Source organism: Cnephaeus nilssonii, assembly GCF_951640355.1.
Source record: "Cnephaeus nilssonii genome assembly, chromosome: 7".
Taxonomy (NCBI): Eukaryota; Metazoa; Chordata; class Mammalia; order Chiroptera; family Vespertilionidae; genus Cnephaeus; species Cnephaeus nilssonii.
This window is the reverse complement of record NC_137078.1, coordinates 21,509,521-21,536,057: the sequence shown is the minus strand read 5'-3', so window position 1 is coordinate 21,536,057 and position 26,537 is coordinate 21,509,521. Positions and strand designations below refer to the sequence as shown.

General features: G+C 40.8%; 1 protein-coding gene across 4 annotated transcripts in view; it reads right to left on the bottom strand.

Moving 5' to 3' along the window:
* The window catches only part of PHACTR1 (phosphatase and actin regulator 1), a 287,668-nt gene that overhangs the window by 230,656 nt on the left and 30,475 nt on the right, over window positions 1-26,537 (bottom strand). The window contains exon 1 of one of the 4 annotated variants that reach the window (XM_079776163.1): window positions 4,478-4,600. The exons of the other annotated variants lie outside the window; for them this stretch is intronic. The gene's annotated coding sequence lies outside the window, so the exon portion shown is untranslated. Of the gene's footprint in view, window positions 1-4,477; window positions 4,601-26,537 lie in introns of those variants that run through there. 4 annotated transcript variants of the gene reach the window in all.

The following is a 26,537-nucleotide window of genomic DNA, read 5'->3' as shown; positions in this document are numbered from 1 at the left end:
GGGCCTTTTATATAAGAGATAGGCAGCGAGGTTCCAGGATCCAGCTCTGAACCTCCAAGAGAGACAGGTTCTGTGAGCAGCTCTGACACGCATGGTGGTTGGAAATTGGATTGCTCACCTAATCTTTATGCCCCTCAGTTGTTTCATCTGCAAAATGAGGGGTCTCACCCACAAAAACTCATAAGACATTCTCTTCTAAAAGGCTGTCTTGTTGAGGAACTCTACAAGAGTAACAGAGAAGTATTATGATAAATTGTCATTCCAAAAATCATATTGGAATACATTAGAAAACTTACTAAATATTTCTATCCCTTAAACAAAATTTTGAAATGCATCTAGTGGGTCAATAAATTAATACATTTGTATACAAATATTTAAAGCTAGAAATCATATTTAGTGAAATAAAGACAACCCTGAAATATTGATAAATTACATGTAAAACAGCACTGAGGCCCAGCCTGCGTGGCTCAGTGGTTGAGCATTGACCTATGAACCAGAAGGTCACAGTTCTACTATGGTATTCCTAGTCAGGACATATGCTCAATCCCCAGTAGGGAGTGTGCAGGAGGCAGACAATCAATTACTCTCATCATTGATATTTCTATCTCTCGCTCCCTCTCCCTTCTTTGAAATCAATAAAAATATATTTTTTAAAAAGATTTTTTAAAAAGCACTGAGTAGTAGCTGCAATAAATATGTCTTGTTTCTGAATTTATGATTTAATTACTACTTTTTAAGTATACTGTTATAAGATAGAGGCTTCAAAATATTTTTAAAAACTGTTTTAAAACTGTTAAAATGTTTTACTTATTTTGAAATTACATCTTAAAATGTAATTATTAATGATGTTATAATTCTTATGACAATTTCTCACTATTAACAAACTCAAAAGGATTTCAAATGAGAATAGAAAATGTGTATGAAATTATATACAGAAACTAGAGGACTGGTGCACAAAATTTGTGCACTCGGGTGGTTCCTCAGCCCAGCCTGTGCCTTCTCGAAGTCTGGGAGTCCTCAGGGGATGTCCAACTGACGGCTGGGCCCCTGGTGGTCAGTGTGAGTCATAGCAACTGGTTCGGTTGATTTGAATACTAGCCTTTTATTATAAAGGATACCTGGCTTTCTAGAACAGATTTCTCCCTAAATTTGATTTTTAACTATTTGTAAATTAAATCACATTCTCTATTGACTTCCAACATGTTTAGTGATGATTTAGCTACTTTTGACTTTACAATGTACATAACTTCTAATATACTTAGTTAAAAATTTCTCTCCCTCTACTCCTACCAATGCTAGCTCTTTATTTTTAGGTAAAGAAGACAAAAATAATTAAATGTACTAGGAAATTCTGCAATTCATCCTAACTCTGTATCTAATAAACCTGGCTTATCAAACCTACACATGTATAGAACACATACACATCACAGTACCTGATTTTCTACATTCAGTGTAGGTGTCATTTAAAAAAAAACACACAACTAGATAGCATGGTGGAAAGCACCTCACTTTGAAAGACAGGCAAGCAAGGGTGTGAACCTTTGTTCTACCCTGTGCTTGCTGTGTAGCCTTTAGTGTTGAAGTGCTATGTAAGCTTGCTTTCTCATCTGAAAGTGGCTTCAATATTAAAACAAATCCATAAAGCTAAAGTAAATGCAAACTACCTTTGGCCATTAATTGTAAACTATATCCTATAGCTTAAAAAAATACTTAACATAAGGTTAGCAAAGCATCTTTAATATTATTCGGTGGATATCAGGAACTTAAAAAAAATACTTCTAAGTAGAACAGCAATTGCAAAAATGTAATTTCACCTTTTATATATCCGCTCAACCATCCAGGAATATATTGTCTTTTAATGTTTATTCCATATCAGCCAAATACTTTAAATTCTAGATTGTCTTTAAACTGAAAGTTAGTAAACTATATTTTAAGTATGTTCAAAATAATGGCCATTTTTATATACAAAAAAATTAAGAATAAGAGAAACTCTGTAAAATTTTAGCTATGTAAAATTTCAAGTGAGGTCTTTGCTGCTAGACCAGAATTTTCACTGGTTGCCATTCAATGGCCTCTTTGGTGCTAAACGAGAAGCCAAACATATTGATGGTGAGGGACACAATGTAGGTCTGCCCACCACAAGAAACATACAGTACTCTTCTGTGGGCCCCACCAAACCTGTTTGCATTACTGTACTCTTGACCACACATTCCCTTTACAATAGTGGGCTCTCCTGACACACAGAACAGATGACTCAGATTGAAAATAGCTTCTACAGTGTATGTTTGGTTTATTTTTGAAGAAGCAATAAAATATGGGGAAGGAAGTGGGGGGTTGGAGATGAGACTCAAAGAAAAGATTTTTAAACATTTTTTATAACTTAAAGAGAAATGGCCACAATTTGTTGTATACTGTAAAAGAGTATGGTGTAGAAGCCAGCCAAACATGAATTTACAACCCGCCTTCTCATTTACTACACATGTAACTTATGAATGAAGTCTCTCTGAGCCTCAGTTTACTTCTCTGTAAAATGGAAATTAAAAGATTGCCTCACTCATAGGATTGATCTGTACAAGAAATGAAATAAAAATGAAAAGCAACTAACTGTTACTTATTGTTGTTACATACCAGTAAACATAATAAATGAGTTTTCATGATGTTGCATAAACAACCGTTGCTAATAGGAGCTTGGAATAAACGTATCTAAAAAAAAAAAGAAAAGAAAATAGTTTCTAGAGAACTTATCTAACAGAACATCCACTCATGACAAAAAAAATCATACAAGGTCAATCCTTGCAGAAAATGACATTTATTTGAACTCCCTTTCCTTTTACAGGGGGCAGTGCTGCTTTGGGCTCTGGCAGTAAAAGCAGAAGGGTTAAACTCCTGACCTCATTCTATTTCAGTGACTAAATGAGCATACCACCCATTAGGAAGGCAAGGTTCCCAGTGTGGAATTATGCAAAACATTAGGCACTACAACGTGAGGTCTCTCACCTAAGAATCCTTTGAAATTAAATAGTTGAGTCATATCAGATGATATGTGAACATCCATAGGTATGTTCTGGAGTGTCTGAGACTGTAGAGAGGACGCAAGCAGGAATGTGAGCTATAGGCTAGAACATGCCTGTCTCCATCAGCAGTGTATACCAACATGTTCACCACATGTCAACACACATCCTTGAGCATAGATACAGACCCTTCCTTAGGGTAGCAACATTTAGAAACTCTAACTTAAATAAAATCCCAAGGTTGTGAAAGCAACCTATTTGAGAAGCAATTCAGAAAGCAGAGGGATTCATTTAATAAAAATCCCAGCCTGCATCTCATGCTCTATTCCATTACAGTATATGGTAAAAGTCTGGCTTTGGATCATCTCGTTCACCCATTTATATTCCATAGGTTATACATTACATCGTAACCAAAGGACCCAACACAGTAAGTGTGTGCTTCTCAAAATATCCTCCCCTAAACCTAACAGGAGCAGCATTAGTGTGTTTTGTGCGCGCCTGCCTTCCTCCAGCTGGGCCCCAGTGTTCCTCTTGGATGCCTCGTGCCATGCTGCACAGCCTCTCGGGCAGTTTAATCAAAGAAAAGTATAATTACACTAGCAGGATGCTAATTTTGAAAAGATTATTAGCCAAGCCACGGTCGCTTCATTACTCTGCACTTCAGAGGCCAACAATGAACACGAGGGATCCTAAGTAGTATTTGTTCTTCCAAAGGGAGCCAGAGGACCCGCTGGTGAGTAGGAAATTCTGTCTGCCCAAGCAGGTGCGAGTGTCAAGCGAGGCACTGAGCTTCAGGGTGGCCAGTAGCTCACTCCTTCCCTGCAAAATCTGCTGCCTAAAACTTTTCCGAGACCTTACGTGGTCCTCCCGAGTCTGCTCCTGGAGCTGCTTAGAAACCGCCTGGAGGCTCCTGCGAAATGCACTGCCACATGGGCGCGCCCACAGCTGCAGAGGCTCCTGCCTGCTGGGCGCGGAGCTGTCCCTCTTTCTTCGCTCCTTCTGCCTCAGTCGCTGGCAGCCGGGCACCCTTCCACCGCCCGGCGGTTTCAGACAGTATTTGGGGGAGCTCTTTGGCTCGCACACGCCCGCTCTGAAGAAGCCGCTGCACGCCCCTCCCCCCACTCCCACATTTTGAACATTAGGCATCATTCCAAGAGGGGCCAGCGGCACTCCAAAAATCACGGCCATGTTTTGCTCCAAACAGACACCATTCAACAACTCCACAAGTCCCCAGGGCGCTGGGTGCTGTTAGCCAAGGCCAAACCACCTCTCCAAAGTGAACGCACATCTGTAACACAGCCCATCTGTAGCAAAAGCTATAGCCTACCGCGACGCAAAGCTGTGAGAACAGCCAAGAAGCCCAGAAAGCTAAGAAAGCAGGTGCAGTAGCCTTTTCAAAGCTAATAATGTTGCCCTTAACAAATAACCTGAAACCCCACCTTCCCAAGAGAAAATCCCAGATTTACCCCTTTTCAAACCCCCATTTCAAACGCCTCCTTTGGGGGATGCAGTCCGGGTTTGGCTCCCGTCATCACTCTGCCAAGTGCCCGGCGGGCGGGCGGGTGTCACGCCTGGGTAGCGGGCTGAAGTCCCCGCAGCTCTCCAGGCAGCAGAGCTGGTGGCGCCCCGAACTGGGGACCAGCGGAGCCACCTCCCCGCCTCCCGCGCTCGCCGCCGCCCCGACGGGCCCAGGCACTCACCGTCCCGCGTGTCTTCCCCCCGGCTGCAGTTGCTGCAAATGTGTTTGATCTCCTTGCCTAGTTGACAATGGATCACAAAGGACACGTTGTTGTTGTTGGGGGCGGGCTCCTTCAGGGGCTTCATCCTCAGCAAATAAAAAGCTTTCTTTTTGGGTCTCTGGGCGCTCGCGCCTGGCACCGCGCCCTCCCTGCAGCGCGGCGAGCGGAGCGCAAACCTCCCGGGCTCCGCAACGCGCGTGGGCTCCGCCATCCGGCCCCCGGATGCCCCGGGCCCGGCGCGGCTCCGGCCACCGCGCGCTGCCGCTCGCACCCTGCTGCCGGGCCAGCATGCCCCCGCCCCGCGCTGCACCCGCGAGTCTACAGCGACCACGGCGGGTCGGGTCAGGGGAAGGCGCGGAAAGGGTCTTGACCTCGCTGACCTCGCTGCCCGAGCCAATCCGTACCCCAAGGCTGGAGGAGGGTTTCCGGAAGGTACTCCTCGGTCCTACCTGCGCCTCGCGCGCACATCCTCCCTTGGCAACCCCACCCCTCAGTAAATCTCAGCCCCAGCGATTGGAGCCTGCTGGTTTAGCAGCTACCTTCACTCTCTCTGGAGCTCCTGGGCAGACGCCAGCCTCCCCCTCTCCTTTTCCCCCCAGCCTCACAGAGCCAAAGGCAAGCAGGAGGCACACCACACAGAGAAGGCAGCTGCGCCGGGAGCCCTGGAGTACAAGCGCCTCTCTTGGGCCAGAACAAATGACCATTCTCTGGTGGGTCCATCCCACAGTCCTTGACTCTCAGTGGAGCCCGCAACCTGTTACAATATAATTGATGTTTTCACCCTCAGCAGAAACTCCCCAGCCTGAAGGGGGCCTTACACCGGTGTCCTTCAAACTCTGAGTAAAAAGGATCAGAAGAGGCTTGATCAAAAACTCAGAAACAACTTGCAACTTTGGGATCCCAGCCAGTCTGGCTGAAGATTCCCCAGCTGTTTTAGCATAGTGAGCAGCCTCAGCAAGGCAGCGGCACCAATGGCTCCATAATAATAACGGCCACAAGTTATAGAGCTTCTTTGTTCTGCGCTTTAAAAAGAAATCACACTGGGTCTATAATACTGGTAAACCTGAATCAGGTATTGTGAATCCCACATCATCCTTTAGAGACTAAGTTTAGAAAAGCCTTATATCACAATTGCCTTGGGTGCCTATTCTAAGAATAGGGACTTGGGGGGCCCAAGCCCTTAGATTCTGGTTTAGCAGGTCAGCTTAGGGGCCAGGAATGTATAGCCTTAACAAGCTCCCAGTGATATACTTTTTTCTTTAATTCTTTATTGTTTAAAGTATTACATATGTCTCCTTTTTCCCCCCATTGATCTCTCCCTGGCACTCTCACCACCCAGCACATGCCCTTACCCCCTAGTGTCTGTGTCCATTGGTTATGCTTATATGCATGCATTCTAGTCCTTTAGTTGATCTCTTACCCCCTCACCCTTCCCCCTCTCCCCCCAACCTTTCCCTGTCTTCCCTCTGAAGTTTGATGGTCTAGTCGATGCTTCTCTTGTCTCTGGATCTATTTTTGTTCATCAGTTTGTGTTGTTCATTATTAGTCTACAAATGAGTGAGATCATGTGAAATTTATCTTTCTCTGACTGGCTTATTTCGCTTAGCATAATGCTCTCCAGGTCCCTCCATGCTGTTGCAAATGGTAAGAGTTCTTTCTTTTTTACAGCAGTGTAGTATTCCATTGTGTAGATGTACCACAGGTTTTTAATCCACTCATCTGCTGATGGGCACTTATAGGCTCTTTTCAAATCTTAGCGATTGTAAATTGTGCTGCTATGAACATAGGGGTGCATATATCCTTTCTGATTGGTGTTTCTGATTTCTTGGGGTATATTCCTAGAAGTGGTATTACTGGGTCAAATGGGAGTTCCATTTTTAATTTTTTTTAAAATATATTTTATTGATTTTTTACAGAGAGGAAGGGAGAGGGATAGAGAGTTAGAAACATCGATGAGAGAGAAACATCGATCAGCTGCCTCCTGCACACCTCCTACTGGGGATGTGCCCACAACCAAGGTACATGCCCTTGACCGGAATTGAACCTGGGACCTTTCAGTCCGAAGACCGACGCTCTATCCACTGAGCCAAACCGGTTTCGGCCCATTTTTAATTTTTTGAGGAAACTCTATACTGTTTTCCACAGTGGCTGCACCAGTCTTCATTCCCACCAGCAGTGCACGAGGGTTCCTTTTTCTCCACATCCTCCACAGCACTTGTCATTTGTTGATTTGTTGATGATAGCCATTCTGACAGGTGTGAGATGGTACCTCATTGTTGTTTTGATTTGCATCTCTTGGATGATTAGTGACTTTGAGCATGTTTTCATGTGTCTCTTGGCCTTTTGTATGTCCACTTTTGGAAAGTGTCTATTTAGGTCCTTTGCCCATTTTTTTAATTGGATTGTTTATCTTACTTTTGTTAAGATGTATGAGTTCTCTATAAATTTTGGGGATTAGACCCTTATCATATATAACATTGGGAAATACGTTCTCCCATGCAGTGGGCTTTCTTGTTGTTTTGTTGTTGGTTTATTTTGCTGTGCAGAAACTTTTTATTTTAATGTAGTCCCATTTGTTTATTTTCTTTTTACTTTCCATTGTCCTAGGAGCTGTATCAGTAAAGATATTACTACAAGGTATTGCCGGAAGCCAATTCTAGCATGTCATAATTACAAGAGTGCCATCAAAAGGTTGATGAGACTTGAGGGGCTCAACGCGGGCTGAGCCACATATGTAATTATCTGTTGGAACGGCTGGAAAGGCATTTCCCCCAAATCTGATTGCTTGCTGCCAGACAGCTCAGGGCATTTTATTGCCTCCTGTTGGCCAAACACCTGGACAGCTGTAGGCTATTCCCCAAATTGACAATACTTCTGTAAACGCCATCCTTTGAAACCTTACCCTTTGAAGTGTATGTCTCCACCTTGCCTTAGGACAAATTGTGTTAATAAATAGCATGGGGTCCTTAGACAAGGGGTAGTCTTTCAGCTCCTTTAGCTGAAGCTCCTCTGACCCCCAATACCTTTCAAAATTATCTTTCGTCTTTGGACTCCTTCTTGAATCTACGCATCAGCCCCATTCTCCAGATTGCAGAACCCTTTGTAAGGCTGGGACAAGAATCCCAGCAACGTATGTCTGATATTTTGCTGCCTGTGGATTCTTCTAAGATTTTTATGGTTTCCCGTCTTACTTTTAAGTCCATTATCCATTTCGAGTTTATTTTTGTGTATGGTATAAGTTGGTGATCTAGTTTCACTTATTTTGCATGTATCTGTCCAATTTTCCCAAAACTACTTATTGAAGAGACTGTCTTGACTCCATTGTATGCTTTTGCCTTCTTTGTCAAATATTAATTGAACATAATGGCTTGGGTCAATTTCTGTGTTCTCTGTTCTGTTCCATTGGTCGATATGTCTGTTCTTGTGCCAGTACCAGGCAGCTTTGAGAACAGTGGCTTTGCAATATAGCTTGATATCTGGTATTTCCCCAGTGATCTTGATGCAAAACGTAAGTGGGGAAACAGTTGTTTGCAGCCAAGTGTGTCTGACTCTGAGCCTCTGTCTTCCCAACACACCCACTCCCTGGGATCTACAACCCCCACCCTCCTCCGGCCTACTGAAATAGTGCCAGTTAAAGGATGTACTATCACTACCAGTTAGTTCCAGAAACTTCCCCAAAATCAATTTTATAATACCCTGTGACTGACACTTCCACAAAAGGCAGGCCACTGCTAATCTTTCCTCCAAATTCTACCTGTATTGCTCAGCTCACAGGTAAAAGAATCAACAATCCACTGGGGATATTAAATTCTGTGTTACAATATGCTTTTGATCATTCCACTTATACCATTCTGTCCTTTATGCTACTTCTCATCTGCAAAATGTTCTGCCCAAATCATCACATTCAGTTTCATTTCCACATTGTAGTTAGGAACATCAGGTGTCCCGCCACCATAGCCTGCTCTAGAAGGACATGGAAGGGACTGAAGTGAGAGCCAAGTGTTGGACTTGTGCTCTCTTTAATTAGATCACAACCAAGTCTCTCCCGGTGCCCCTCAGCACCTTTGGGGAACCCTCCCTTCTTGCCTGGATTACAGCCAAACCAGCCACAGGTAAATCTTGCTATATCTGCTCATGTCAGATTCATGTCAGTCGGTCCCTGACTAATTAATAGCCTTATTAGCAAAGGACCCATTTGTTATGAGGGAATTTATTGCACTGTGTCATAGGCAAACACGTATTATTCACTTTTTCTAATCCTCAGGTCTCTTCCCCAAACTGTATTTCCTCTTAACTTACTTCTTCATTACATCTTTTCTTAAATGAGTTTCTTAAATCACACGCCTTACTCTCTGCCCTGCGGGTCAGAATACTGGGCCTGCATAAACCCCGTATGGTTTTATTAAAACAACTGAGCCTGCAATAATCTTTTATTCACTCACCAGATACTAAACCAGATTTAAGCGTTCTGGAGGTCTCTGACTTAAATGGCCAAATGCCATTGTAGCATAAAGAACTCTGACACAAGCAGCAGCTGAGGTTCAAATGTTAAAGGAGATGACCCACAATTGTGGGGGGCTTGTTATTCATGCTAAGTATGTAAAAACACTAATATCTACCCCAAAAGGTTGTGGGCTAGATCTTTTCTTTAGGATACACTTAACTTGTAGGACCCCTCCTTGAAACTTGTTGGGGTGCTAAGACCTTGCTACACCAAGGGTAACCCTGTAGACCAGGAGATCCTGGTTCCTGGGAGCCTGGGAGAAATGCAGCATTTCAAGCTCTACTCTGGAAGCGGCATTTACCAAGACCATCAGGTGGTTAAGAGGCACATCAGGGCTGAGAAGTACCCCTGGCAGCCAGAGAAATCATAGTATTACATGACTTCCAGTAGAATGCACATTTTGGTTCTGAAGTAAATGATGACTAGGACCCCTGATCTTATAGAACCTAAAATATAATAAAAGAGAGGATCCACTCAATGAAAGGACATAGAAGAATAACCAACACACCCAGCTGAAAACATGGGTGCAAATTTGTAACAGGGAGCAGCCATGGAGAAATGCACCTTTAATAGTTGAATGGGAGCCCAGGGTAAAGGGCGTTCTCAGTGATGAGGTGGAAGGGGTGGAGATGATGAGGAGGGGTTCACTGGGGAAGTTGATCTGAAGCAGGTGGGAGCAGAGGGGTGGTGCTGGTGGTGGTGGCTGAGTGGGGAGGATACAAGCTCTTAGGCTAGAAGGAGTTCAGGATAGAGAATGGTCAAGGCTGGTCATTAGCCTGGTAGGGCTGTTACACCCAGCAAGACAGTGACTGAAAATTGGGCTTTCCAAGGGCCACTACCATTATGATGATGGGAAGGCGACTGCAGATCTTGAAATCCCCCAAGTCTGAATGTGAGAAAGGGTGTGCAGGCAGCTTGGGACTAAGATTTGGCTGTGCTTTCTGCTTGTGTACGCCTCACCCTGTTTTAAGTGCTCCGCACTGGTTAGGCTTACAGGAAGTCAAAATCAAAGTTAAGGTTAGAAATTTGGAAATTTTCACATAGTGCTTTAACTCTTATGAAAAAGATAGAGTAGAAATACAAAACACTAATGTCAATATAAGGCAAAGCAGTGGAACCTCTTCAAGGGGTGTACTTAGATAAATATCACGACACATATTTGATGTTAGAAAGTATCTTTTCTTCCTCAATATTTTTTTATTGATTTAAACTCAAGCTAGCCATTAAATTTCCTTCCCGCTTCTGTCTCTTTTCCTGTTCCTATCCTCCCTCTAGAGGGTTGAATGGTTTCCCACTTCCTCCATGTCAAGTCCCTGGGACATGTGCATATGACTTTGTTTGGGAAAAGGTTCTTTGCAGTTGTGGTTAAGTCCAATGACAAGTGTCCTGACAAAAGACACACATAGGAGAGACACAGAGCCCGAGAGGAGAAGACAGACAGGAGAGGAGAGGGGAGGGTGACGATGGAGGCGGAGACTGGAGCGATGCAGTCACAGGAATGCCAACTCTATCTTTTTCATAAGAGTGAAAGCACTATGTGAGGGTTTCCAAATTTCTACCCTCAGCTTTGATTTTGACTTCCTGTAAGCCTAACCAGTGCAGAGCAGTTGAAGTAGGCTGGGACACAGACAAGCAGAAATGCTCTTCACCAGGAGCTGGCAGAAGGCAAGGGGTGGCATCTCCCCAAGGGCCTCTGGAGGGACCTTGGTCCTGCTGACACCTTAAATTTGGACTTCCTTCTTCCAGGACTGGGAGAGGATCAATGTCGGTTCTAAATCACTATGTTTGTGGTTATTTATTATAGCAGCCCTAAAATACTAATGTATACCTTAAATACGAACATGTTATATTTCTAGTATAAGAATAACATCTATTTTTCTCTACGTTTGATCTAAATGTATATATTAAATCCAGAACTGTAAGCTCATCTATAAAGTACAGGGTTTTAAGTTACTTTCAAATGGTTCACAAACACAGAATTGGGCCACACTGCTGCTACATGTGTGTATGCTGTTTTTTTAAAAATTATTATTCTTTTTGTTTTTACAGATGCTGGAATGGAAGTATGGAATGGAATGGAAAGTAGACTGTCATTAAGAGGGGGCTACAGCTTCAGGCTTTTTTACTGTTTAGTGTATTGCATTTACATTCTGACCAAGGAGACATGAGCAGAGCTTGCTGTGGGAGGCCAGTGAGGATTCTTGAGGCAATTCAGTGATGTGTGAGTGGAGCCCATGTGCAGTCCTTGTGCACTGGTCCAGCTGCATGTGCTCCAGCATCCTTTCTGACTCTTGAAAGTCTAGTTATTAAATATTTTTAATATCACTCGTATATACATTAAAAAACAGCTGCACAATTGGCAAGTTTTATTCTCCTAAAAGAAAGGCTTTCTACTACCATGTTTTCCTTTAAAATGTTTGGAGCCTATTGCAAAAGTTTTTTTTTGGCCTTTGTTTAATCCATCCTGGCAGATTTGGGGTATGAGTATGAGAGCCAGGGAGAGGTCATAGGCAGTGGGTTTGAAGAAACAATTTCATATATCTCTATTTTTAGATTTTGAGTTATTGAAAATATAGTTGAGAATCTAAATGATCTCAGCACTTTGTGTGTGTGTGTGTGTTTTTGCTAAGGGTTTGCTTCCCCCAAAACAACTTTAAGTAGAAAGCAATTTTACATCTATGCTTGTGATAATTATGCTTAGTAAGGGATTGTTCTGTGCAAATTGTTCTGCAAACACTTAGGAGATGGCAACCTGATGAGAAGGGAAGATTGGAAGCATTTAGACAAACAGGTGGTTTGAAAGAGGTGATTGAGGGAACACTGTCAGGAGTCAACTCCTGTAGCTTCTTGATTGCAGTGTTATGCTGGAGTGTCTCTTTCTCCTCCAGCATGGATAGGAAGAGCAGTAAAGTGGTCTAGTTCTTAAATTCAAATGAGAGGATCTTGTCCATAACAGGCCACGCTGTCAGAGTGAATGTAATTTTGTGGCTGCAGTGGAAGGAAGATCGGGTCTGGCAGGAAATTTCTGCAAGGTCTTGTATGTCAGGCATCGCTAAGGCCCACATCGTCTACATCCAAGGGAGGCTCAGGCATTTCTGCTCATGTCCAGGGAAAACCAGAGGACAGATTAGATAGAGGCTGAGAACTGTTAGAGATTCTAAGTGAGAAGTGTGTTGTTCTGAAGTAGTTTCTTTTTAAAAAATATTTTTTTATTGATTTCAACCAGGAAGGGAGAGGGAGAAAGAAACATCAATGATGAGAGAGAATCATTGATCAGCTGTCTCCTGCACACCCGCTACTGGGGATGGAGCCTGCAACCCCGGCATGTGTCCTGACCTGGAATCGAACCTGGGACTCTTCAGTCCATTGGCCAACGCTATATCCACTGAGCCAAATCAGCTAGGGCTGACGTAGTTTCTTTACATTTTGCTCCAAATTATATAATTCCATTTAAAATGAGATTTATAGCCTCATAAACATAGCCATATATTTTCTTTTTTTAAAAAAAACAGGTCAATTTGGGTAGATTTAGACACTTCAGGATATTTATCTTATAGAAATAAAGGCATCAGAACAAAAAGATGTTAAGTGTGATTATATAGCAATAAAACAAAGCAAAGTCCTCCAATAAAGAAATGACTGCATAAATTATGGTATATTTATATTTATAGCATGATGCCACTAAAAATAATTAGTTACAGGTAAACACATTGGCTTAGAAGAATTTCTACAATGCATTGTTAATGAGAAAATTAAGATTCAGAGAACTGACTGCAATATGATTTTTTTTTTTTTTTTGGGTTAATTCTCACCTGAGGATATTTTTCCATTGAGAATTAGAGAGTGGAAGGGAGCGGGAGAGACAGAGAAAGAAACATTGATGTGAGAGGGACACATTGATTTGTTGCCTCCCACATTTGCCCCCACCAAGCCTGCAAACAGGAACACGCCCTTGACGGGAATTGAATTTGGGACCCGTTAGTCCCCAGGCTGACACTCTATCCACTGAGCCAAACCAGCTAGGGCTGACTTTGTTTTTGAAAGACAACTATTGCAAACATTAATACTGTCCTCCACATATTTCTGATTTGCTATGCTCAAGTCCATGGTAGGACTGCAGTTTGTACATCTAGATCCCCTTGAGGGTTGATGGAGCTCTGAGCCCTGCGAGGGGCTGAAGGTGAAGATAGTAGCTGCTGCTTCCCTTTGGAGTCTGGATTGCGTCCAGCCTACCTGCTGACTCCCAAGGGCCATGGAGTATAGAGAGGAGCTTTGTGATGTTTTAAACTCCTAAAATTTTGGAGTTGATTTTACTAAAGATTAACCTCGTCTGTCAAGACTGACACAACAATGGCACAAGTGCGTGTGTATGTGTATGTATTTATTATATGTGGTCATCACACCAACACCACACAATGGAACTATTCTTTCCATTTCATGCTTCAGGAAACTGAAGCTCAATAAGATTAAGCAAATTTCCCAGGTTACAAAATTAGCATTTCATCACCTAGGAATCTGAGCCAAAATATGTTTAACAGCAAAGCACACCTTTCCTTCGCCAAGTGTCCCACTGACACGCGGAGAGCTGCGAGGCAGCTTTCCTTCAGGGGACCCACAGCGCTATGTTAGCACAGAAGCACAGGGCATCATGACATACAACCAAGAAAGGCTACCAGACCACAGGCACAGGGCACATGGTAGGACTGCAGTTTGTACAGCAGAGCAGGGCCGCTGTGCGTAGAGAACAGGGACAAAAACAGGACGCGCTGGTTCTTATCTATCATCTATATTGGCGGATTCCTGCCCTTTCATTCTGGAAAACAGACTGAAATTGATACTCACCGATGCTATCCTTTCAGGGCTAGGATTGTATCTACAGTGTGGAGAGCCGTTTAACAAAAGCTCTTGATCTGCTAACGATAATTGGCCATTAGGACAGAATCACAATTGTGTTTGTACAGAGCAGGTGCAGGAACAAGGTAATAGGATAATGTAACATTGGCAAGAAGCACAAATTGGCCAGTTTTTCAAGTGTGAGAACTTTAGTTATACATGAAACATAACTGTGTGTGTGTGTGTGGCGAGGGGTAGCTGTGAGTAGCCAGCTATGGGGATATTTTAAGTGGGTACCACAGGTGTATAAATGTGTGACATGCAAATTATTTCTTCCATGGAAAAAAGATGGCCTTATTCACTGAGGAACATAGTACATTAGCTCTAAGACTTGTAATATGAATGATCAAAGGAGTATCTCTTCTTCTAACAAGCCAGGCTGCACTCCTCTTCCCAACACTCCAGGATCCTGTGATCTGCTGAGCTTCTAAAGCAGGTTTTTACAGCAGAGAAGCTGAGCTGAAGAAGAATTACGTTTATTTTATATATTAAATGTCATAAGCTTTCTTCTCAGATATATATTATATCCACACAAATTATTATAACAACAGTTTGTAGTCATCTTACATGTAAAACGAAGGCTATTTACAGGAATGGAGGGGTAAATGAAAAAGCTAAGAGAGATAATTTGGAATTTAAGAGTAGAGGATAGATATGCATGTGTATATAGATAAGTATACACTCTAAAAACCCGTTCAGGGTAACAATGACGATTCGCAGGGAAAGACCGTCCATTGTAGGGGAAGCAGGGAGAGACCGATGCTCTGGTGAGTTGGTGAACTTCCAGCCTGTCAGATACACTGCTGAGGTTTTTACAAATAATAGATTCCATATTTTAATGTATATACTTATTCATAAAGTATAACCATATAATAACAAATATACATATTACAATGAAATGTTATATAATATATCTTATGTATATTTTAACTAAAATAATTATCATTTAATCCCATAACAATTCTAAGGTTTGGGGGGTTCTGACCCCCACCTGACCAGGAGGAAGCTGGAGAGATGGAAGAAGTGGCTCAGAGCTATACGGGCAGACACAGCAGAGCCCAGACTGACACCCATGCCGACCGCTCACCCTTCAGAGACACGTTCACTCTCACTACGTCGTGCTGCTGCATAGAGATTTGTCCATAGAAAAGAGGCTCCAGTGAGGAGGAAAATATCTTTCCAAGCCAACGCAGGAAGAAGTTCCTGGAGGCCTTCCTGAAGTTGTACTAGGCTAGGTCTATCCCCTTCCACTGGAAGTAAATCTACCTTTCCAATTTACATAGTAACAGAAAAATATGAAGTTAATATTTTTCATTCCTAAATCTTATCAGTAACTTACTTTTAAAAACATACCTTTTTTTTTTCTTAAAACTCATCAGTGAAAAAACAGACTTATTAAACCGTGACAAACAATCAATTCTTAGGAAATATGTGAGTTATAATTTTAAAAAATGAAAGGAAACATTTACAGGATGGACATTAAATCAACATATGTGTGTATTTTACCAAACCGCAGGAATAGAGACTATTTAAATGAAATCTTGCAAACACGTTAACTGTGTGAAATCCCTTTTCCAGGCTCCCTTTCTCTTTCTTTTCCCAAACTGACAATATGTCATGTCAGGGGAGGCCTGGAGCCCCCAGGTTAACATCCCCTGATTTCAAGTGAACAACTATGTCTTCCCAGGCTAGTAACCCTTCCAAAAATAATCTGTCAATACTTCAAAGGCAAAGAAGCCTTTTATTTTTCCAAACCCTACCTTAAACTTTACCTCAAAAAGAAACTACTCCTGTTCTGCTTGTAAGAGGAGGTACAGACGTTGCTCGGCAGCCTGCCTAAATCTGATGCTCCAAGTTAAAAGTTCTCAGACATGCTCAGAGGCATCACTGCATATGAATGACAAGCATTGCTCACAAAGCTCTCTTACTAGTATGTTCATGAGCCCATACAGGACATACTAGGCCTAGGGTATGCCTGTATTAGGATCTGCTAATTTTTCTTAAATAGTGTGTGTTAAGTCAACTGTGAATTGCTCAGAACATTTTATTTTATACAGTTTGGGAACTATTACCCATCAGTAAATTCATTTAGAATAACCTCCCAAGGTAGGCATTGGCAAAACTAAGCTTCGTTTTTGACAGTTGTACACAATCGACCAATAGCTGGCTTTGCTTCTATGTTAATATAGTTCCAGACAGAGATAGGCTTTTTCATTGTGTTACTATGTTTGAAGCAGAAGAATAATCCAGGAAACACACAATAATAATAGGAAATGCTTAAATTTTTCCTCAGGTTTTGTTAATTTGTAAATGATAAGAAATGGAGGTATTTCTACATGTAATATTGACATAAAAAGAGAACTCATCTATTTTTCTATGAATAATATTCACACCTAACAATGAAAGCAAGCAGAAATGTATATAATGCTTTGTAGTGTTTGGTGGCATTTTGCCAGGTCAAGAAAGAAATTGGGTGGCTGAGTTAATAGAGCAAGCATTTTTCCTTTACCCAAGACACAGCATTATTTGCTAAAAGAAATGAGCAATGTGCTGCTGTGTTCTCCAAAATGACCTTAGCTCAGAACTGTATAAGACAGGGCCGACATCGGTAAGCCAGGAAGGAAAGGATCTATTACCTGCAAATATATAGTTTTGGGTATTAATTCTAAATAAAACGTAAGTTTGATAACATAAAGAAACTGCCCAGAATTGTTTAGATCACTAATTATTGAAGGAATGAATGAAAGAGTCAATAAAGTCTTTATCTTCAAATCCAGAGTTACTACTGTCCATCCTGATCACCTGTCAGTGTCACCTGGACCAAAATCTCAAGTGGTGGCGGTCTTATAAATGAGGGGAATTCTTCATGGACATTCATCAAGCATGGCCTGGAGGATCAGGAAACACAGAGGTTTCAAACTAAAGTGAGAAAGAGGAGAGAAGACCAGAAACAAGAGAGCACTTCCCCAAAGTGAGGGCATATTCTTTACTGGATTTCACTTCCCAGGCTGCCAGAATTTTTTTTTTTTGAGAGATGAAGTTGAATCAAGAAAAGGAATATATTGTCTTTTTTTTTTTTTTTTTAAGGAGCTGGCCCTCTGGGTACTTGTGAGCATCCCTGATCATCACACCTGTCATTGGGCATTAAAGTTGCTGCTTATTTATTTATTTATTTATTTATTTATTTATTTATTTTTAGAGAGAGGAAGGGAGAGAGACAGAGAGAAAGAGAAACATTAACGGGTGTCTCCCGCACATTACCCAACTGTGAATTGAACTGGCAACTCGTGTATATGCCCTGACAGGGAATTGAACCTGCTACCTCTCAGTGTATGAGACAATGCTTCAACCAACTGAGCCATACTGGCCAGGGTGAAGAGATTATCCTTTTATGGTAGAAACTTGATTACGTTGATCTGCTGTTTCAGGTGGTTGTGCTGGGGGAGGGACATGAATCAAATTGATTGCAATGTGTGGTCTTCTTCTGAAATTCAACAGTCCCTGTGCAAACTGTTCCCAGGGTGCCCATTTCTCCCTCTCACCTAGCCTTGAATCCTCTGTGCTATCTATGACCACTCCTACTTCATCTGCTGTGTACAGCAATCAAGTCTTATGAATTCCTCTTCTTACTCCTTCTCTCATTCTATCTAATAAAGAGGGAATATGCAAATTGACCATCACACTGTAACAAGATGGCTGCACCCACAGCAGAGGCTGAGTTCCTGTAATGAGCCTTAACGAGCAATCAGCAGGGACCTGAGGCTGTGTGGCGCTGGGCTGGGGCAGGAGACCTGAGTCTGCACCCCCTGCCTGGTGGGGCTTGACAGGGATCTCAGGCCATACCCCCTGCCCTGGCACCAGGATAGGGGACCTTAGACCATGCCCCCCGCCTGGCAGAGCTTGACGGGGGACCTCAGGCCACACCCCCTGCCCCGGCGCCAGGCTGGGGACCTTAGGCCTTGCCCCCCACCCCGGCACTGGGCCAGGTGACCTGAGGCAGCACCCGCCACTGGCAGGGCATGATGGGGGTGGGGCAGGCTGGGTCTGGATCTAGCCCAATGGGGTTGAGGCCAGCCGGGTCTAGGTCTCGCGCAATTTTGAGGCGCACATGGGTGGGCGGGGACTTGACTCTGGGTCCCGTGGTGTGCCCCAGACTCTGACAGGAGGAAGATTTTCATATACATTTTACTAATTTTCTTTCATCTCTGACACTTCTATTATAAAGAAAGGGCAAATAGCAATATTAAAATATTTCCTCTGATTAATTCCCTTTTAATATGCATGAATTTCATGCACTGGGTCACTAGTTTATAATAAAATCCCCAAAGTTGGGGGTGGAATGAGATGGGAATCTCATTTTAAGAAAATGAATTAAAGAGACAACTTTTAAAGTTAATTTTTATGATTAAGAATCCATCAAAATAATTTGTAAGTTATTAAGCACCCATCTGTATATATCACAGTACTACTTCCATCAATGAAAACTTCTCTGAACATAGTCTTTCTCCTGATTCCTTCATAAATCTTTCCTAACAATTAATATTTCCAGAAAGCTAATTGAGTTAACTTGGATTGCAAAGATAAAAACTTTCAGATTTGTTTGCCTTCAAGGTAATCAATATATTATTTGGTGAATAAAAGAGGGGATTGAACTAGTAGATGATTGCTAAGGCCTTTCTAAAAATGCAGTTCTTTGATTCTCATATATGTTTAATTACAATGATTGGAAGAGTATCTTGAGAAGGAAAGATACACAAATAACTAATTTTAAGGGAAGAGGAATATGACTCTAGCTAGAAGCAAGAGCCTTCAGTGAGTGTTTTGCCTTTCTAAGATACCAAATCTTGACCCAAAGCCATGGCAGGCCTTATCTTCCTCCACCTTGCATATGTCCTACCACCTTGTGGTTAGCTACACCAGGTGACTCACAGTTCCCACAATACCATGCCTTACCATGGCTCCCCACATGCTATTTCCTCATCTGGAAGAACTTCCCCTTCTCTCTCCCAGGAGCCTCTTTCTCATTCTGCATATCATAGCATTAAGAGTGCCATTTGGAAGGCTCCCTCGGACACTTGGGTAGACAGAACTATCTTCTTAGTCCTCAGTGCCTCCTTGAAACCTAGCACAAGTTGAACATTCATTGTATCATCTAATAAATATGAGCTTCTTATTTATGATACGTTTCAAAGATAAGTAAAAGACAATAAATACTGTACTACACACGTGTATTTAGTCAGGTTTTAAAGTGTTAACATTGTGGTCTAGTTATCTTATTCCTTTAAACAGAATATAAAGAAATAAAAATTACAGGTACAGCCAAAGACCATCAATCCTCCCTTTTCCCACCTTTCTCAGGAGCAACTACTACCCTAACCTTGATATGTATCCTATCTATATTTTTATACTTTTACCATATATGTATTCATTTGCAATCATCATATAATACTGTTCTGTGGGTTTCAAAAGTACATAAGTTGTATCACATTTTAAGAATCATTTTGTAATATTCTACATTTAATTCAACATTTTGTTTTAAGATTACTGCATGTTGGTTCCTGTAAATCTAGTCGATATCTCCTGCTCTATTAGTATTCCAATACAGGATTATATCACAACTTATTTCCATATTCCCTCCTGGAGGGTCATTCAGTTGGTATCTAAGTCTTTGGCAATCACAGTCCTTCAATGAGCCTCCTCATACATTCTCTTTTGTATTTTTGTGCAATAGTTTCTCTAAGGAATATAACTACAATTGGAATAGCTGTGTTATAGAATATGCACATCTTTACTTTAACTAGACACAGGCAGATCTCAAAGTGATCATAACAATTACCATCTCATCAACAGTGTATGAAAGCTTCCCTTTCACCTCATCATCACTTGGTACCAATATTTTAATTTGTCTGTCAGTGTGCTGGGTGTGATTTAATTGCTGTATCCTGATTACTTGCTAGGAATTCAGATTTTTTTTCTTCTGCAAATTGCTTCCTCATATTTTTGTCCATTCTTACCAGTTGCTTATGTTTTGTTCTGTTTTAGGAATTTTAAGAAATTCTTTCCTATGATGAAGTAATATAACCGTCACCAGTATACTCTATTTAAAGTGTCAAAGTTTGCTTTTTACATATATAGGCCACTAATCCACCTAGGATTTGTTTTTATATATAATGTGAGCTAGAAATCCAATTTTATTTTTTTCAGTATGGAAAATCTCATTTCTCCCTCAGTACTGTTTATTGTAGTCTCCAGTTGTTGAATGTGTATATTAAATAAAAAATGTTAGTTGAGTTATTCAAATCCCCACCATACTTACTAAATTGACTGATCTATCAGTTACTAAGTACAGTCTTTCTCCAATGACTTATAAAGCGACTTTTGTCATATTCCAATGTATTAACTTATCATGAATGTTTTTTAGATATCTATTAAGATAATTGTTTTTTTTCCTTGATCTATTCATGTGGTGAAATTCTAAATAGACTTTATATGTTAAGCCAACATTACCTTCTTAATTCTAATTGACTTTGGTATATTACTTTTATATACTCTGCTGATTTTGGTTTCAAATATTATATTTTGAATTTTTATGTTTATATTCATAAGTTAGATTGGTATATAAAATTTCCCTGTCTTACAGTCTTTTTATATCAAGGGTTTCATATTAAGTTTTTATACCAAACATTGTATTTCTTCTTTTTCTATCTCCTTGAACATTTTGTATAAGATAGAGGTTACATATTTATTCTCCAGCACAGCTTACATAACTTAAAACTAATAACTCTTCTTGAATTCTTATTAAAACTCACCATCAAAACCTTTTGGCACTAATGATTTTTGGTTAGTAGATTTTTTTATTTAATTATGGATTCAATTTCTTAGAGATTATAGAGATTTCAGTTTTCTATTGTCTGTTTAGTCAATATTGGTAATTTATAATTTATCTGGAAAACTCCTTATCTAAGTTTTCAATTTTTTTTGCATAAAGCTGATCATAATATTCCCTTAAGATGTTTTTAAATTATCTGTTAACTATTTCCCTCTAATATTCTTTGTATGTGACTGTTCTTGTTTTGTTCTTGTTAGATCTTGCCAGAGATTTGCTTCTTTTATTAATATTTTCCTAACACTAGCTTCTGTTTTGTTTGTTTTTGAGTCTTCTGTTATATCTTGGCTTTCCTTTCCAACAAGTTCATCTTTTATTTCTATTTCCTTTCTTCTGTTTTTGGAGGAAAACAAAAACTTAAGTTGAGTGTGTGGCTCATTAACTTTACATATTAATTACTTCTTAATATGTGCATTTAAGGCTATGTTTCTCTCTAAGCACCACTTCCAAATCCCATTTATTTTGTAAGCAGTTTTCAATTACTGTTTAGTTCTAAATATTTCATTATAATTTATTTTTGACCTATGAATTTCTTAGATATTTATTTAATTCTAAATATATGTTTTGAGGAATACTTTTTAAAATTGATTTCAGAGAAGAAGAGAGAGGAAGAGATAGAAATATCAATTATGGGAGAGAATCATTGATCTGCTGCCTCCTGCATGCTCCACATTGGGGATCAAGCCTGCAACCTGGGCATATGCCTTGACCAGGAATCAAACCATGACCTCCTGGGCCATAGGTTGATGCTCAATCACTGAGCCATGCTGGCTGGATGAAGTGTATATTAAATAAAAAATATTAGTTGAGTTGTTCAAATCTCCAGTGTACTTACTAAGTTGACTGATCTATCAGTTACAGAAAAATCTTCATTTATAATTTTGGATTAGTCAATTTTTCTTTATAATTCTGATCATTTACCTTTTCCTTATAATTCTGATCATTTTCATTTAGCTTTTTATATTATCCTATGAAATATCCCTTTTATCAGTAAGCAAAAATTTCCCTATCCTATATAATAAAACCCTAATATGCAAATCGACCCATTGGGGGAACGACTGGTGGAATGACAGGTCACTATGATGTGCACTGACCACCAGGGGGCAGAAGCTCAATGCAGGAGCATCTGCACCACCACTCCCCCCCAGAGGGAGGTGACCAGCTGCTGGATCAGGGGGTGGAGCCGGCCAGTTAGCGCCCCACCATTCGCTTCCTGCAAACTGGCAGTTGGACATCCCCCAAGGGCACAGGCCGGGCTGAGGAACATCCCCTCCCCACCCTCTGTGCACAAATTTTGTGCATCGAGCCTCTAGTGTTTAATAATGTTGTTGGTTTTAAAATCTACTTTATTCAATATTGCTATACTAGTTTTCTTTGGTTAATATTTGCCTAGCCCTAATGTATCATTTTTGCATTATTTTCCCTCTGACTTTTAGCAGGGAGGTTTAATCTATTTACAATTATTGTTACTCTTGTATCATATTATTTTGGTATCCTATTTGTCCTTGCTCCTCTAGGTCTCTGATTGATAAGTTTTCTTTTATTCCATTTTTCCTTCTACTGGCTTGGAAGTTATAGTTTTATTTCTATTTTCTTTACATTAACCATTAAAACTTTAACATATTCTGGCCTTATATATCTGACCAATATATCCTGAGCAACTTTAGAATCTTAAATATGATCAGCCCTCTTTATCTTCCATGTTATTTTAGCCTTGATTTTAGTGATCTCTTGTTTGTAATTCCCCTCATTTAAAAACCATTCCATTGTTGTCTTATTTTGTTTTACTTTACAAACATATTTGTCAACTTCAGATCTGCTTCTTGAATCTACTCTTTTTTCTTGGTTCAATTTCTTTCTTTCTGAATGTATGTGATTCATTTATTTAGTAAGGACCCATGAATGGTAAACTCAGGGTCTGTTTGCAACATCTTTAAGTCAGCATCAATCTTATATATTTTAATTATTATGCACGAAAAGCATGTAAGTAGTTTAAAATTTTAAATAGTGCTGCAAGTAATTGTCTCATTTCCCCAGAGATAACAATTTTCAACTATTTTGGGGGAACTATTTCTGATGGTATTTATCTCCAGGTTTTTAAATAGTGTAATTATAACACTCTTTTAATTCATGAATTTATAATATTATTAATGACCTATAATAATAATAGACATCAATTAACTGCTAATGATTTATCTCCAGGGTAAAAAGCTAGGGCTATAATCTTGATAAAAGGGAAGTAAGGCAAGGGAGAATGGGAAGTCATGATGAATTATGCATTACTGCACTGGCTACTGCCTCACAACGGGCCCAGGAGAGAGACAGTGCCGGGAATCCCTGTGGAAAAATGGGGCCTTGGGGCAGTTCATTGTGAACAAGATGCCCAGTTCCCTCCTTGTGTCTATTTCCCATCATTTAACTTCTCTCTTCATGAGTTTTCTCATCTATAAAATGGGGGATAGTATTAGTACCTACCCCAGAGGGTCATTATGAGGGTTGAATGAATTAATATAGAGAAGCAATGTGAACAAGATCTGGTAAACAGTAAGGGCTTAACAAGTGTCAGGGATCTTATTGTTATTATCTTCCATATCTCTTAGTACATCATATTTTTCTTGTTATTTCTCTAGGCTTCATTCTGAGTGATTTCCTTGGGTTCTTCAGGTTACTAATTTTCTTTTTGGCTGTATCCACTCTGCTACTTAATCCAAACACTTAGTGTTTCATTTCAGACTATATATTTAGTTTCTAGATGTTGTGCTTGTTTCCTTCTTGTTTATTTTTCATAGTGGTCTCTTCTTTCATAATGTCCTCCATTTCCCCCTTTAATTTTTTTTTATTGTCAGCATCTGTATTGTACAATAACCTTTAGCTTTCTCTAGCTCTTCCTTTGATGCACCTGCTGACTCTCGTTATTGTGGTCTACTTCTTCATGTGATTTGGATTTTTTAAATTGTGAATTTATGTTCAACGGGATAATTTTTCATTCCCTAGAGTTTTTTTTCCATTTGCTTCTATCAGTATTCCAGTGATTCCAATGGCCCGGGGGCAGGGGGAGATGATGTTTGCTTTTAGCCCTAGGAATCCCGAACCTTGTCAGCAGTATAAATTTGGATCCCACAGAAGTACTGGCACAGGCTTGCCATTACAGTTTCTCCCAGGGTCTTCCTGTTTCTACCCAGATCCCCAGAGCTCGAGGCTTCTCACTACTGCCCTGCCCTTACAGGCAGAGTTTTTGTTCTAGTTTTGTTTTTATTTCCCCATTTCTAGGTTTAAGTATGGGCAGGCCCTTAAGGAGCCTTCCCTTAAGCAGGGTCTTGGCTCATTGCCTTAAGCCAGGCCAAGGCCACATCTCTCTTTTCCCTAAAGTTGGCATTGAAACTCGAACTCTCACTGTCTAGGATGTCTATCCAGGTCAGGCAGCCCATGGAAACATCAGTTCCGTCCACTGGGCTGCCATTGTGTCTCTCCATGTTGGCCACCCTCACTGGTGAGTAAGCATCTTTAAGGCAAGCAGTTTAATACCCATCATTTTACTCGTCTCTGCTCTCCCAGCCTCTAGCATAGGCTTGGCACTTGGTAAACAGGAGCTCAGCAAATATTGGATGAATGAAAGAATGAATGGCTTTCATTTAAGTGAGTTTGACATTTACTAAAATGTTCCCTACACTTGCAGCATGATGCAGAATATTTCCAAGACACATATAACAGATGAGTCAGAGAAAACAGGATTGGAGAGAGATACTTGAAGAAGTCTGTGGTACCTGGCTGTTCTGACCCGATATTCAACTAGCTTCTTCCTCACTGTTCGAAACATTGTTTAAATTAAATAATTAAAACTGTATTAAGACCCAAGAATAGCACCCAGATGCTATAGATAGCTTCAGGCTACCTAGTTATGCAGTGCACTGAAATGAGACAAGAAGCTTTTTGACAATTTAATTAACATCTTGATCTTCAATTTCTTGAAAATTCTGGGATGCTTCATTTTCAAGTTGCTTACAGTGCAAGAGGGGGACATTCTGATTTGTTCCTGGACAACTACCAATGGGGGGTTTGGATGGGGGGTTGGAGGAGGGAAAAAGAGGGAGGAAAAGCCTTGTCTTTTATTAACCTAGAACTTGTCCTTTTCCTCAGCTTACTTTAAGTCATGTTTACTTTTTGGACATGGTAAATACCAATGCATATAGTGTCAGTGGAATTTTGGATGTAAAAAAATATCAGATAGTATTAGGATTGAAAGACTTTTCATAAAGTAACACACAGAGAAAAATAGTTATGCCAGTGCCACGACTGAGTTAGGCCATGTACTCTGATGTAAATATGCAAGGTTTATTACATTGGGCATTGTAATACATTGTATGACATTGTACTTGATATTTTCATTATTTGAGACCCTGCTTTTAAGAAAGTGTATTTATAAAATATGGTTCACGTGATTCCCCTCCCCCTGCCTCAACATGACAGTGTAATCTAATTAAACCAAGTCCATTTCCTCTTGGGGCTCACCACAGTGTACTGGCCACTTTAGAAAATGTGCCTTGTCATCCTAGTCTCAGCTTATTCCTCCAAAGCTGGCCAGCTCCACATGGCCACAAAATGCTGCTGAGCTAGTTTAAGTTCTACGGTTATAGTTTTGTTTTTAAGAAAAAGCAAAAGAATAGGAACAGGACGCTGTCAGAGACTAAACTGAAGAACAGAAGGAATATTTAAAAAATATATATATATATTTATTGATTTCAGAGAGGAAGGAAGAGGGAGAGAGAGATAGAAACGTCCATGATGAGAGAAAATCATTGATCGGCTGCCTCCTGCAAGTCTTCCACTGGAGATCGAGCTCACAACCCGGGCATGTGCCCTTGCCCGGAATCAAACCTGGGACCTTTCAGTTCACAGGCTGACTCTCTATCCAATGGGCCAAACCGCTAGGGCCAGAGGGAATATTTTTAATGAAATCAGAGAAATGGCAGAGACTAATTTTCTTATATTGCTGGCCTCTTCCAAAAGCAGTCTGTTGGGCATGTATTTTTGCCATAATGGAGTGAGCTGTTGCAATTACTGGCACTAACTTACTGGTCAGCTCCGTAAGTAGAAAAATTTTCCAGCATGGGGCAGTTCTGTGGAGACACATGCTACTATCCTGCCAACCACACCAATCCCCAGAGTGTGCAGGGTCCCTGTCTACAGAAACCATTTGAGTCACTCTAAGTCAGCATGTCATTACTGATCCCACCTGATTTACAAAAGAAATGGCATGCTGGCCAGAGGGAGCAATCCGCTAGGCAGGCCACCCTCCTGGAAGGAGAGATAGACCACAGTGCCTACAACCGACACACAGGTGGGAGCTCTGAGCTCCTGGGGGCATCTGGTCACCCTCACATGCTGGGCATGGGGTGAGATGGAGTTAGAGGATTGGTTCTCCCAGAAGATATTCTTATCTCCAAAAAAGGGAAACAGAAGTCTGAGGCCCAAAGGGGTTGTGGTCTAGGTCTAGGACTCTCCAC